The sequence below is a fragment of the Hordeum vulgare genome, chromosome 5H (genome assembly GCF_904849725.1).
Source record: "Hordeum vulgare subsp. vulgare chromosome 5H, MorexV3_pseudomolecules_assembly, whole genome shotgun sequence".
In the NCBI taxonomy this organism is placed as follows: Eukaryota; Viridiplantae; Streptophyta; class Magnoliopsida; order Poales; family Poaceae; genus Hordeum; species Hordeum vulgare.
In genome coordinates, this window is record NC_058522.1 from 312,220,082 (window position 1) to 312,235,768 (window position 15,687).

Consider the following 15,687-nt stretch of genomic DNA (forward strand, 5'->3'; position numbering starts at 1 on the left):
GCATCATCCATACAAAAAATTGCTCCTCTAAAGAATTTATTGTTGTTGTTCACAAAAACATTTTACTCTCATAGTAAAATATCATCATGCATAGTCACTGCATGCTAAATGGTATTTTTTGTGCCAATATGAATTATTCAAGCCTCAATTTGCTTGAATAGGTCTTGGAAAATTATGCAAAAATTTGCATACTCCAACGATTACCTTCTATTACATTGGTAAAATACATGGCAATCGAGCCCACGTCACTATTTCTAATTATAGCGTCGTCCATCCATCAAGATGGATCCATAATTTATGGCAATGATTGAGTGTCTCAACACTTCCGCAAGGTCCACATCACATTGTGGTTATACTTTCATATTGACTAACCAATGTTAAACATACAACATGTATGTTTTTAGCAGCGACTCTAAAGTTTCAAATGTTCATATGCATTTTATATGTCATCAACTTCATTTAGTTCTCAAACTAAGTACATAATGGATGAATATTTATTCACCTTGAATATTCCCTTGAGACAAACATGCTGCCATGAGCACATCGTGAATGATCACACATTCATTTTTTAATACCTCAAGTCTATCGCAGCTCACCATTTTGTCACTCAATCAACTTTAAGTTGAGATCGCATGATCAAATATATTTCGTATGCAGATCCGGTTGAAAAGCCCATGATACACTTTACATCCCCATATGATGGTATTACCATTTTCCATGATGAAGAAACATGGAATTTCTTAAAATCACTAGACTCACCCCACATGTGCTATACCATCTTTTGAAAATCTTGTTGGTACTGAATGCCAAGTCAGTGGCGACAAAATATAGCCATGCGGACTTCAAAGTAAAGTGGCAGCTAAAAGACAACCAAAGATAGAACATGGTCAAACTCTCAAGTTTGTCAAATATGTGGTTACATAAATATCATACATATGATTACCAAACCCTCAAACATATGGTCAAACCACACCACGAATTTATTAAAAGGCAAATAAGTTCCTTGGGATAGTTGAAAATTTGCAAGCATACAACCAGAAAATATTCTGGTAAATGATTTTTCTCAAATCTTCATGAGCAGGAGAACCAAAAATATAGTATAATAAAAGAATGATCAATTACTTTGTGCCTATGATATGTTTGCATAATTAATTTTCCAATATATGGGCGACCTCATGTAATATCCTAAGTATTCCCAAAATATCAGTAGCCTACACTTGTGCTACTACGTGTAGTGTGATGTCCAATATACTATTGCTTGGACATTATATTTGCTAAATTTTGAATGTATGAATCAATTTATACTCAGTTTGTTGCGTACGCAATAATTTTCTAAATCTTACAAAATATTTGGTTTTAATCCTTATAATCCTGGTTTGGGGTTGATTAGAAAAATTATTGGCACTTCTATTGGTCACAACTTTTTAAGTTACAATATTTCATAACTCATCAGATTTTATATGCACCACATGTGCCATAGGAGAAATAAGTTTTAAGGCTCTCTCACCTTAAAAATTCAAATGAGCCACTAATTCTTCCTTGAACGCATTCAGAAGGTATGTGGATTACTCAACCATTATGTGGTCTTATATAGATACTTCATGGTACTCACTGAAACATTTATAAAATGATTTCAAGTGTGTCTCTTGTTACACAAAACCATGAATTATATAACTAAATTAATTGCTCAAGCTTTCAAAGTAAGAGCAAATTATCCTATACAAGGGATAAATCCATTCGAATGGACAACTTCGTTGAACTCATTTCACGAGCAATGTCTGGTTATATATTACTATATATATACCTAAAATGGTTTAGTTCAATATCTTATCAAATATGATGAAATTAATTACATGACCAATCATAAAGAATTGTAAATTTACTAGCCTCTTGCTGGACTCATACGGCCTTACACACCGTAAGTATGATCTAAATCATACCAACTGCATAGCATACTACTTTCCCCTTGTAGTAATTGTGTGGAAACTAACAAAGTATTTCCTATCTGCGATAATTCGGTTACATACTGATATCACCACTCCAGCATACATCAATGGGCCCTCACAGAAAATTAGGGATCTATACGAGGAATAACAATTTGTCCGTCAATCAAAATTATTCATAGCCCGTATGCTCATTGCATTAGCAATAAGGATATTTTCTGGCATTAGGGGGAGATAAGTACCACAAAGAGTGCCGAGGAATAAATTATAAATGTTATTGACATTCAGTCCTTCTATCCACGTATTCAAAGAATCTAAACTAAAAGTTTAGAATCACATATTTGCAACTCATTGCAAATCTCCCACATATGTTTACTGATGACAAATGTGCCACTCAATTTTATATTCCTGCAGTAAAGTGTCGGAAAGAGTGGAGGTAAGTGATAAATCACTCTTCTCCCCAAATGAGAGCAATACGAGGAGAAATCTGACCACACGAGGTATAATCTCGCATACACTTCTGCGAAAATAGAGGAAATCAAATCCTCAACCAGTAAATGTAATTCAACATCAAGTTGAAAGACACCTCACTGGATGCTCATCATCCAAAGCCCGACATAAACTTGCACAATTTTTTTTTGTCGGGACATCGAAACACCTTGACTCCATTGTTGTAGGAAATCACAAGGAGATAAAAGGAATAAATACATTTACACAAATTACGCCCATTCCTCAAGAATCATATAGCATAAGTCTACATTTATCGGCATATATTTATTCTCAAAATTGCTAAAACCTTTTGGACCGTGAACCAAAATCCATGGTAGGGTGCCTCTTGTACTCATATTGGTTCACATAAAAGGAAGCAAGTAATGAAGAATAGCACTCGCGCTGCAAACGAGTGATATTTACCACAGTAATACGTACTCCTCATAAGTATCTTTCATATGGAATAGTAAAACTTCTCATTCATAGACAAAGCCAATGAGGTGGTGAGAAAGCGAGGCTTGTAGCAAAAGGGTTCATGCACAGACCCGACATCGATTATGGTGTAACATGCCCTCTTGGTATGAGTGGAACTATGTTTCGATACTAAATATAATTGGCAATAAAAAAATATCCATGCAGTTAATGGATGAAGTGGCTACATACTCATATGAGTCACTCATTTCGAAAATCTATATTGATGTCCCTAAAGGGCTTACAATTCCGAACCCGAAAAGAAATCGCAACATGTATTGTGTAAACCTTCATAAGTCAATCTATGGCTCAAAATAGTCGTGAATCATATGATACTACTGACTAGATGAGTTCCTTCTTCAAAGGATTTCTCAAAGGGTGATGATTTTTTGTGTGTTAATAAAGGAATCCCAAAATTTTATTTCCTTACATCACCTCGGTGTATATCTATGATTTCGTCATAGATGTCTCTACAAGACATAAACATACACAAAATCATCTCAAGACAGAAATTTTGGATTCAACCAAATTTATCTTAAGTTTAGAACTTGATCATTCTCTCAAGAATAAATGCCAGTCTACATATATCCAAAACATATACGAGAAGTTCAATTTGGATATATCATATCAATAAATGACATGTATGGTCATATTGCCCTGATCGGGTACAAATATATTCTTACCTAGGGGTGATAATGAAGTGACATAAATACCTGAAGTTCTATCTCACTAATATCAAAGCACTCATATGATTGCAAGCTATGTCACGCCTCACACCATATTTGCTATGTTTGCTTAGAGTGCAACCCCCAATAAAAGGTACATGCTTGATATCTGGAATATCATCCTATATCTTAAGCTCACAATAAATCTTGGAAAATTCCATCAGAAAATACAAGATATGACCATGATATGATATAATGATATTGGCTCTTTATTTGATCTCAACAATGCCATATCAATGACTGAATTCACTGGAATAGTCTTCTCATGGAAGTCATCTAAATAGACTTTAATGAGTATTTCCACTTACCATTCTGACATGATTACTTTATCTAAAAGCATTGCAAAATATGTATAGCTTAGCAGAATGATTAACCACACTCAAAATCATGTGGTTGAGATTCATCAGAATCACATAACTTGATTTATCAAGATGTTTCCACTTGTGTTACTCAATACCTACAGGTTATATGAAGAGCAATATCAAAAGGCACATTGCTAAAAAAATACTTATCCTCACGGATTATAGAAAAGTGAGGAAATAATTTGCAAACAAAGTAGTGTAAAAATCCAATAGATTATACACAATCTCATGTTCATGTCAATGGAATTGGCGTGAGACATTCTCTATATTTGCAAAGTTAAGGGGGAGTAATCTCCCAAACTATAACCTATTAACAATGATCAGATTGCATATATTGTACTCTTTTTGCCTTGATGAGTTTTTCCCTAATGGTTTCTCATAAAAGGTTTTTAACGAGACAATATAAACACAAGTGTTTGTATATGCCATATCATTTTCTCCTTATATTTTTTCCACTGGGTTTTAAAGGAGTTTCCAATAGCATGTCAGATCCACTCTTTTCCCTTATGAGTTTTCTCCCGTAGTTTCTCGTAATGGTTTTTAATGAGTTAGTATCTTATCAAAGATCATATGTCGTACTTTCTATTTTCCCTACTCGGGGTTTTAAAGGAAGTACTCAAGACATGTTAATTGTTCTCTAAACTCACCAATGAGTTTTCTCCTTCTTCAAAGGTTTTTCTCATATGAGTTATCAAGAGACAATAATCATTATATGTTGCATCATTTTCTCCTTATTATTTTTCCCACTAGGTTTAAAGGAGTTTTAGCAACATATCTGCACAATTCTCCTCATATTTTCCCCACGGGGGTTTTGGAGGAGACTTTCAAGATTATTCAAAGAATTGGTCAAGATGATGGATATACCCTAGAAGTACAACGAGGAGTGTTAAAAATAGAATAATTCTTACTAATTAAGCTATTTAGGATTAAATTAATTGTTAGATAAGTTACTTGGTCCATGTAATTCCTTGGCTCTCAAGGCAACTATGTAATTCCTTGGCTCTCAAGCAACTATGTGTTTACTTGGTTGCCAAGCAACACGTGTACTTCCGCCCGGGTATAAATACCCCACTTCTATCATCAATAAAGACGAATGGATCATCTTTCATTCATCTCTCTTCGTTCTTTATTATTATTACTTAAAACATGAATGAGTAAATTAAGCCCTTTCATTTCAAGTAGTAAATGAGGCTTGACCAGTCGATCCTCCTTCCAAAATCCTTTCACTTATCAATAGCAATTGCGTGGTGGCTAGGGAGTAGGGACCCATATCTATACCAGGTATGCACCCCGGCAAACGCCTCTCCCTCTTCGTCTTCTTTGTCTCCATTAAATTGTTGGATATATGCCCTAGAGGCAATGATAAATAGTTATTATAATATTTCCTGTTTAAAGATAATCGTTTATTATCCATGCTATAATTGTATTGAATGAAAACATAGATACATGTGTGGATACATAGACAAAACAATGTTCCTAGCAAGCCTCTAGTTGGCTAGCCAGTTGATCAATGATAGTCAAGGTTTTCTGACTATGAGCAAGTGTTGTCACTTGATAACTGGATCACGTAATTAGGAGAATCATGTGATGGACTAGACCCAAACTATGAACGTAGCAAATTGATCGTGTCGTTTTATTGCTATAGTGTTCTGCGTGTCAAGTATTTGTTCCTATGACCATGAGATCATATAACTCACTGGCACCAGAGGAATACCTTCTGTGCATCAAACATCACAACGTAACTGGGTGACTATAAAGGTGCTCTACAGGTATCTCCGAAGGTGTCAGTTGAGTTAGTATGGATCAAGACTGGGATTTGTCACTCCGTGTGATGGAGAGGTATCTCGGGGCCCACTCGGTAATACAACATCATACACAAGCCTTGCAAGCAATGTGACTAAGTGTAAGTCACCGGATCTTGTATTACGAAACGAGTAAAGAGACTTGCCGGTAACGATATTGAAATAGGTATGTGAATACTGACGATCAAATATCGGGCAAGTAACATACCGAAGGACAAAGGGAATGACATACGGGATTATATGAATCCTTGACACTGAGGTTCAACCGATAAGATCTTCGGAGAATATGTAGGATCCAATATGGGCATCCAGGTCCCGCTATTGGATATTGACCAAGGAGTACCTCGGGGCATGTCTACATAGTTCTCGAACCCGCAGGGTCTGCACACTTAAGGTTCGGTGATGTTTTAGTATAGTTGAGTTATATGTGTGGTTACCAAATGTTGTTCGGAGTCCCGGATGAGACCACGGACGTCATGAGTGTTTCCGGAATGGTCCGGAGACGAAGATTGATATATAGGATGACTTCATTTGGTTACCGAAAAGTTTTCGGGCATTACCGGGAATGTACCAGGAGTGACGAATGGGTTCCGGAAGTTCACCGGGAGGGGGGCAACCCTCCCGGGGGAAGCCCAAAGGCCCTAGAGTGGCAAACCAGCCCTTAGTGGGCTGGTGGGACAGCCCAAGAGGGCCTATGCACCAAGAAATAAAAACCAAAGGAAAAAAAAGAGAAAGGTGGGAAGGAAGAGAAGGACTACACTTTCCAATCTAGTTGGACTAGGATTGGAGTAGGACTCCTCCTCCTCCCTAGCCGGCGCACCCTTGAGGGCTTGGCCCTCAAGGAAAGCCTCCTACCCCTCCCTCCTATATATAGTGGTTATTTAGGGATGATTTGAGACAACTTTTGCCACGTTTAACTCAGATCTAGACACCATAGTTTTACCTCTAGATCGTATTTCTGCGGAGCTCGGGCGGAGCCCTGCAGGAGTAGATCCTTCACCACCACCGGAGCGTCGTCGCGCTGCCGGAGAACTCATCTACTTCTCCGTCTTTCTTGCTGGATCAAGAAGGCCGAGATCATCGTTGAGTTGTACGTGTGCTGAACGCGGAGGTGCCGTCCGTTCGGTACTAGATCGGGACGGATCGTGGGACAGTTCGTGGGACAGTTCGCGGGGCGGATCGAGGGACGTGAGGACGTTCCACTACATCAACCGCATTTCTTAACACTTCCTGCTGTGCAATCTACAAGGGTACGTAGATCCAAATCTCCTCTCGTAGATGGACATCACCATGATAGGTCTTCGTGCGCGTAGGAATTTTTTTGTTTCCCATGCGACGTTCCCCAACATAAATCCCACTACTTAGATGCAACTAAAATTGATGGATCTTCTTCTCCTTCCTATGCAAAGGTGACTAGCGCAGTTGATCTCCTATTTAAGCAACTCTGTTGTTGCATTCCCGTCATCTCTACTACTTTGTGCATGCGCCCTTGATCGAGAATCGTCAGGTTTCAGCCTCGGATAGTCAATGACCTTGATTGGACAAATCTGAAGTTTCTGTTGTCTGCGCCAGCTTATTTGGCAGACCTCGACATCGCCTCCCCTCTCTGTAATTCTCTGATGTCGCCAGTTTATGCAACTCAAGAAACCACAAAACAAATCAGATGCTTGCAGTGACACGGGCTAGCCATAGTACAGGGTTTTGAAGATACACAAGCATGCCATCATTAAATATTCTTCTAATTTTGCATTTAAAAATGATTTATCTTCCAAACCATTATCTCAATTAATGATCCGCTTTCACCACTGACTTTTTCGCGACGAGATCTTCAAAAGTAGATCCCATGTCGATATGTTTCGATAACTTTTATTTTCGTCGGTAGTTGCCAGATTACTATCTATTACTTGTCGCATTATTTGTCACATAGTTCTCACATTAAATCAACTTGGTTATCAGGCTTATGAATGTCGATATACCCAACTAAAAAACTTGATTCATTGTACTTCTGCTAGTTCATGCATTTACTTGCTTATTGTTAGTGCTTTAATACCCACTTTTTAGCTTCACATAACATTGCAATTCTTAACAAGTATAAAATTATTGTCTCAATAACTATGTATAATTTTTGTGACAACTATACACCCGTAAGATGACAACTATGATGACATAAATGTGGCAACCAGGAACGACGGAAAAAAATAAATAAAACATGTCAACATGAGATCTTATTTTGAAGGTCTCGTCTAGACGAATCTAACGGTGAAGGCGGATCTCCAATCAAATTATTAATTTGTGAGATAAATCATTTCTAAAATTTAAAAAATGATTTAATGTGATGATGTGATCATGAGGTAGAAGATTCTTGCATGTGCATGAGGCTATGCGAGCCGCTGCATGAAAAAGATGTGGTGCGGCGCTTTTCTTTAGAATTTCTGTTCATTGCAAAACAAAATAAAAGTGAATAAATCGCATCAACTAATTTAGGGTTTTATTAATATAAATTATGAAGTAAATGGATCCCATGGCATAGCTTTCACTAGAGGCATCTGTCTCATGAGCATAGTAACAGTGGCTGAACAAATTACTGTTGAGGAATTGATATAAAAATTAATAATTAAGATGATATTCATGGCATGATCAATGTATAGGCATTACGTGTGTGACAAGTAGACCGAAACGATTATGCATCTACTACTATTACTCCACCCTTAGACCTTTATCCAACATGCATCTTAAGGTATTAAGTTCATAACAAATAGAGTAACTCTTGGAGCATGATGGCATAACATAGACAAAGTAACACCAAAAAATATGTTCGAACCACGTCAGTTTACCCTTATTAGCAAAAATACAAATATGTGCCTCGCTACTACTCGTGTCATAGAGTGAGGACACGGCAAGATCAAACCTACCACTAGGAACCACTCCCTTTGAAGATCTACTCACCTACTTGTCCAAAGAAAACTTATAGATCAGAAAGCATACATAGCTATATGAAATCACACATAACAAATCTCATATTTCCTCAGTTACTTTCAATGAACAATCTGAACGTAAACTCACAATTCATCGAATCCCAACAAACACACTACAAAGATTACATCGAATGGGTATCTCAAGAGATCATTGTATTGAAGATCGAGAGAGAGAGAGAGAGGGAGAGAGGCATCTAGCTACATGCTATGGATCTGTAGGTCCTAGTGGAACTACTCACACATCATTAGAGATGCATCAAGGTTGATGAATATGGCCTCCATGATGGATTCCCCCTCCGACAAGTACCGGAAAATCCCCCTGGTGGGATCACGAACGAACATAGACTTGCGGTGGCGAAAACATAGTTATGTATGCTCCCCTAGGGTTTTTGGTATATTAGAGAATTTATAGGCCATAGAGGCAGTGCATTGGACCCATGAGGAAGTCACAATGGTGGGGGCGTGCCTTACCCCCAGGGCGCTCCCTGCCCTTGTCACCGCATCGTGCAATGTATGGACTCGCTCCGAAGCTTCCAGGTATTGTTTTGGTCCAGAAAAATCATTAAAAAGTTTTGTCGCATTTGGACTTTGTTTGTTACATATTTTCTAAAAAGCCAAAAACATGCAGAAAATAACAATTTGCATTGGGTTAATATGTTAGTTCCACAAATGATATAAAATGAAGTATAAATCATACAATGATGATAAAATAATAGCATGAAACAATAAAATATTATAGGTACATTGGAGACGTATCAAGACGTTGGAACAAAAGGCAAAGATCAAGCGAGAAAGAGATGTTCGCCAAACATGTATCGAAGCTAAATGTTGGTCAAGTGTTAGGCTATAAGCATGTGCGAACACAGATTTAAATGCGTTAGAATCATATATTATACATCCTCTATTCTTAAATAGTTATAACCCACTACCTATTTTTTCTCTTCATGCAACTATGTCACATCATCAAGTCATGCGTGTGGTCATAAGTTATAGTATGTGCACTAATCTATCCATGCAACCATGCGAGGTCAACAATCATGCATGGTGTTTCACTACTATTGGTGTGGTCATAGACTCTATTCTTAAATAGTTTTAACCCACTACCTATTTGTTTTCTCTTCATGCAACTAATCATCAGGTCATGCATGTGGTCATAAGTTACAGTTTGTGCACTAATCTATCCATGCAACCATGCGATGTCAATAGTCATGCATGGTGTTTCACTACTATTCGTGTGGTCATAGACGGTATATACATTGGTCACCTGTAGAAAATATTGCAAAATGAGTCATGGGATATATTTTATCACAAACTTCATATGCCCTATTTATGCATATGTTTTATCAAGGTTCCCACAACAACACACGAGGTTGATACGTCTTCAATGTATTAATAATTTATGAAGTATTCATGCCAATATTCTACAACTTTCATATACTTTTGGCAACATTTATATTATTTTTTGGGACTAACTTACTTATCCACTGCCTAGTGCCACTTCCTATTTTGTGTGTGTGTTTTGTTTCACAAAAATCCACATCAAACGGACTCCAAACGCGATAAAATTTACGGAGATTTTTTTTGTAATATATGCGAACTTTGGGAAGAAGAATCAACATCGCACGATGCCCAAGGCTCTCACAAGCCGACAAGACGGGGCCACGGAGGTGGCCGCACACAGATGGATTGTGTCCACCCCTCAAGTCGGTTGGGACCCTTCTTTCTCTGCAAGAAAGATATTTTCGTGATAAAAATCCCCTCAAAATTTCAGACCGATCGGAGTTACGGAACTTTGGATATTGAAGGAATGGTGAAAGGCAAGAAAACAGTAGTGAAAACAGGAGAGAAACAAAGAGAGAGATCCAATCTCGGTGGGGCTCTCTCCCCTCCGGGAGACATTGCGGCCAACTACCACAGGGAGAACCTCTACCTTGATGGGGAGAGGCCATGGAGAAGGAAGCCCATGGGGGGAGACTCTCTCCCCCTCTCTTCCGGCGACGCAGGTGTGCTACCAGGGGAGCCATCGCCGGGGTGATCGTCTTCATCAACATCACCATCTTCATAACATTCCTCATCTCTTTTCAGCGCTCCACCCTCCCACACCCCGCTGTAATCCCCTACTTGAACATGGTGTTTCATGCCACATATTATTAATCAATGATGTGTTGTCATCGTATGATGTTTGAGTAGATCTATGTTGTCCTTTGGGTTGATTGATGATCTTGATTGGTTTGAGTGTATGTTTTATTTTGGTGTTGTCCTAAGGTGCCTTTCATGAGGCGCACACGTGAAGGATTCACACTGGAGGGTGTTGCAATTTGTTCATGATTTGCTTATAGTGGGTGGCTAGAGTGACAGAAGCTTATACCCCAAGTAAGGGGGTTGTTTACGTATGGGAGTAAACGAGACTTGATGTTTAATGCTATGGTTGGGTTTACCTTAATGATTTCTAGTAGTTGCGGATGCTTTCTAGAGATCCAACCATAAGTTCATATGATCCAAGTATGCAAAGTGTGTTAGCTCATGCCTCTTCCTCATAATTGTTTTTGCAATAATGCTTACCGATCTTGTTATCAATTGCCTACGATGATTCCACACACCATAACATCATTATTTTACACTCACTATTTGTAATATATTGTAATATATATACTAATTCTATTTAGTGCAACAACTATTTTCATATTTTAGTTCTCCAATATCATGCAAAGCTATCCTCTTTATTGTTGGGGAACATAGTAGTAATTCAAAAAAATCCTACGGCATACCATGATTTATCTAGGAGAAACCAGCAACGAGAGATGTTGTAGAGCATCTTCATACCTTTGAAGGTCGCTAAGCGGAAGCGTTACTATGAACGCGGTTGATGGAGTCGTATGATGTCTACTATGCAACCTTCTCCTTGTAGACGTTGTTGGGCCTCCAAGTGCAGAGGTTTGTAGGACAGTAGCAACTTTCCCTCAAGTGGGTGACCTAAGGTTTATCAATCTGTGGGAGGCGTAGGATGAAGATGGTCTCTCTCAAGCAACCCTGCAACCAAATAACAAAGAGTCTCTTGTGTACCCAACACACCCAATACAATGGTAAATTGTATGGGTGCACTAGTTCGGCGAAGAGATGGTGATACAAGTGCAATATGGATAGTAGATATAGGTTTTTGTAATCTGAAATTATAAAAAATAGCAAGGTAATTAATAATAAAAGTGAGCACGAACGGTATTGCAATGCATGGAAACAAGGCCTAGGGTTCATACTTTCACTAGTGAAGTTCTCTCAAAAATGATAACATAATTGGATCATATAACTAGCCCTCAACATGCAACAAAGAGTCACCCCCAAAGTCACTAATAGCGGAGAACAAACGAAGAGATTATTGTCGGGTACGAAACCACCACAAAGTTATTCTTTCTGATCAATCTATCCTAGAGTTCATACTAGAATAACACCTTAAGACACACATCAACCAAGACCCTAATGTCACCTAGATACTCCATTGTCACCTGAAGTATCCGTGGGCATGATTATACGATATGCATCACACAATCTCAGAATCATCTATCCAACCAACACATAGAACTTCAAAGAGTGCCCCAAAGTTTCTACCGGAGAGTCAAAACGTGTGCCAACCCATATGCATAGGTTCCCGATGTCACGAAACCTGCAAGTTGATCACCAAAACATACATCAAGTACTCACATGAATATCCCATTGTCACCACAGATAGATGTAAGTGCATCTAGTGCCCCTTAGTGATTTTGGTGGTTTGAAGACTTATAGGTTAAGTATCTAATGTGTTCATGAGTGTACACAGGATCTATAAGTCGCTGAGGAGTTTGAAATATTCGATGAATATCGACACCTAAAAATGTATATCTTTGGCTGAAGAAATTGGTCTGAAGCTGAAGAATTGAATCACGAAGAAATTGCGATGAAATTGATATTCCTCATGAAGAAATTGAAGATGAGGAATTCGGTGTGTCCTGAAAAAAAAACAATCTAAAGATTTTGAAGCATGAAGATTGATTTATGTCTGTTTGATTTTCTTCACTTCTGAGTCATAGGAACACCGTACTGTTAAAGGGTGTCAAAGTAACACGTTGGAATGAATGTTCTCATGATGCTCAACCCAAGCCTAATCCTACCAAAATCCTCAAGTGAGGAATATGAAAGACATGAGGACTCTCACAGTTGAGGGTCCCGACCATTACCGCAAGTCGCGCCACATCACTGATCTTATCCACACTAACGGTCATATTATTTAAGGGCATTAATGTCAAATCATGTCGGGATGCTCCCAGGCTATAAATAGCCGCCCCCCACAACCATTAGCTGGTTGGCTGCTCCGTTAGAAACTGACACTTGTCATAAGAGCAACCCAAATTCCTCAGAGTCTTCGAGAGCAATTCATCAGTGAGGAAATACCCCAAACACCAAACCACAAACCCAAAACCAAGTGATTGAGCATCACTGAAGAAGTTGTTCCTGTGTGAAACTGAAGCCTTTTACCTTTGAGGACTATGCATCCTCCAGACGGTTAGGCGTCATGGTCTAGAGCAATCCATCAGTCAATTGTGGATCGCCAGGTGACCAAGTTTGTGAGGGTTTGGAAGTCTGCCCTGAAGACTTACCACGAGTGTTGGGCGAGGACTGTGTGTCCTTAGCTCAAGGAGAATACGGTAGGGACTGTGTGTCCTGGGAGTGTGTGTCTTTTGGTTTCAATACCAAGCCGCTCCAAACCAGATGTACAACTGTCACAACAGTTGGAACTGGGTCATCAACCACTGTCTTCACTGTGAAACGAGTTCTATTTCTTCAACTCTTTAAATTCCTCATATTGTATGTTGATGATTTCCACTATCACTCTTTGAAGAATTTACTGAAGACTTTCTCTGAAATTCCTCAACCCCAAATTCTTCACGCGAGTTAATCCTCATCTGTTTTCTCCGTGCGTGCATACTGTTTTTCATATTCTTCACCTTGAAAACTGCTGTAGTGATACTTTGCACTCCTGATCCTTTGTTGTTTCCGCTGAAAGTTAGTCATCTATGAGGAATTTCCTCAAAAGGAATTTCCTCGGTGATGGAATTCTAAAAACCTCCTATTCACCCCCCTCTAGTCGATATAACGCACTTTCAATTGGTATCAGAGCAAGGTACTCCCTTGTTCTGTGTGATTTTGGTTTAACCACCTGGAGTTTTAGTTATGTCGACTGCAGGCATGATCAAGGTTAGTGCAGGATGTCCTACTTTCGAAGGAAAGGACTTTCCCTTCTAGAAGACCAAGATGCAGATGCATCTACAAGCTATTGACAATGATCTCTGGTATATTGTGGAACATGGTGTCCCTATCGTCACTGCTACTGTCTCTGTCGCTGATGTGAAGAAATTCAAGCAACTTGATTCTCAAGCGAAGAATATCATCTGTCTCCATCTGAGCGAGGGCCAGTATGGCAGAGTGAGTGTTTTGGGCTCAACCAAACTTATATGGGAAAAGCTATCCAAAGTTAATGAAGGAGTATCAACCCAGCGTGATTCTCGTGTTGATGTTCTTTGCAATCTCTTCAATCATTTCAAGAGGCTTGACAATGAAAGCTGCCAAGATACCTTTGATCGCCTCAGTGACATATTAAATGAACTGCAAGCACTGGGAGCTCGAGACATCACTGATCACAAAGTTGTGAAGAAACTGCTAAGATCTTTGGATTCTTCATTTGATACTGTAGTTCTGATGATTCAAGAAAGACCAGACTACAAGATGCTTGATCCAGCTGATATACTCGAAAGACTCAATACTCATGAATTCCAACAAGAAGAAAAGAGAGATCTATATGGTCCAAGCAATTCTAGACCACGTGCACTGAAGGCCAAAGCAATTTCCTCATGTGAAGAAGAAGACTCAGATCGTAGCATTGGTGATCCTGAAGAATTTGGACAGGAGCTTGCAATGCACGTGAGGAAATTCCAGAAGTTTACAAGACGTGGCCACTTTGGTAAATCTTCAAGAAGAGATATGAGAAAATCAGAATCTTCATCTGAGGACTACAAGAAAAGAACCTGCCACAAATGCAAGAAATCAGGTCACTACGTTGCTGATTGTCCTCATTGGGGAAAGGAATCAAAGAAGAAGAAATACAAGGATGAAAGTTCTGATGACTCGAAGAAAAAGAAGAAATCTTCAAAATCCTCATCCTCAAAGTCCTCATCACACAAGAAGACTAGTTTCAGAAAGGCTCGGGCACTTATTGGCAAGGAAATGGATTTGGAGGCAGAATCCGAGGAATATGATGAAGAGGAGGGTTCTGATGAAGACTCAGAATCTAGACAGGCTAGTCTTGCACTTGCAACCACATTCGTTAGCAAGTCAATCTTCAACCTTGAAGAAAATGATAAGACCATCCACACTGATGATTATGCTGATGACTTCGCTCCAACCTATTGCTTCATGGCAAAAGGTTCAAAGGTACCGAATGATGCTTCCTCCTCTGATTCAAGTGACTGTGAACCTGATGATTATAAAAAAAACCAGTTACAGTAAACTTGCTATCATTGCCACTAAACAACAAACCGCCGTGGAAAAGCTTCAGAAACTGCTAGACAGAAGCGATGATCTGTTGAATGATGAAATGAATCTTACCCAAATCCTCACTGAAGATATGAAAAGTCTTCAGTCCAGATTTGATAATCTTCAAGATCGTCATGTTACACTCCTCGCTGATCACGAGAAACTTTCCTATGGATTTCTTCAAAGGAAGCTTGATCTTGAGAAGCTGAGGATTTCTCATGATGATCTTCGTATGGAAAATGAATTCATTACTAGCTCAACAGATTAGTACTGCTCAAGCTGAATTCATTCCTCCATGTCTTAAATGCATCGAACGTGAAACTGCTAATTCTTCACCACAAGCATCAAATGCTTCTATT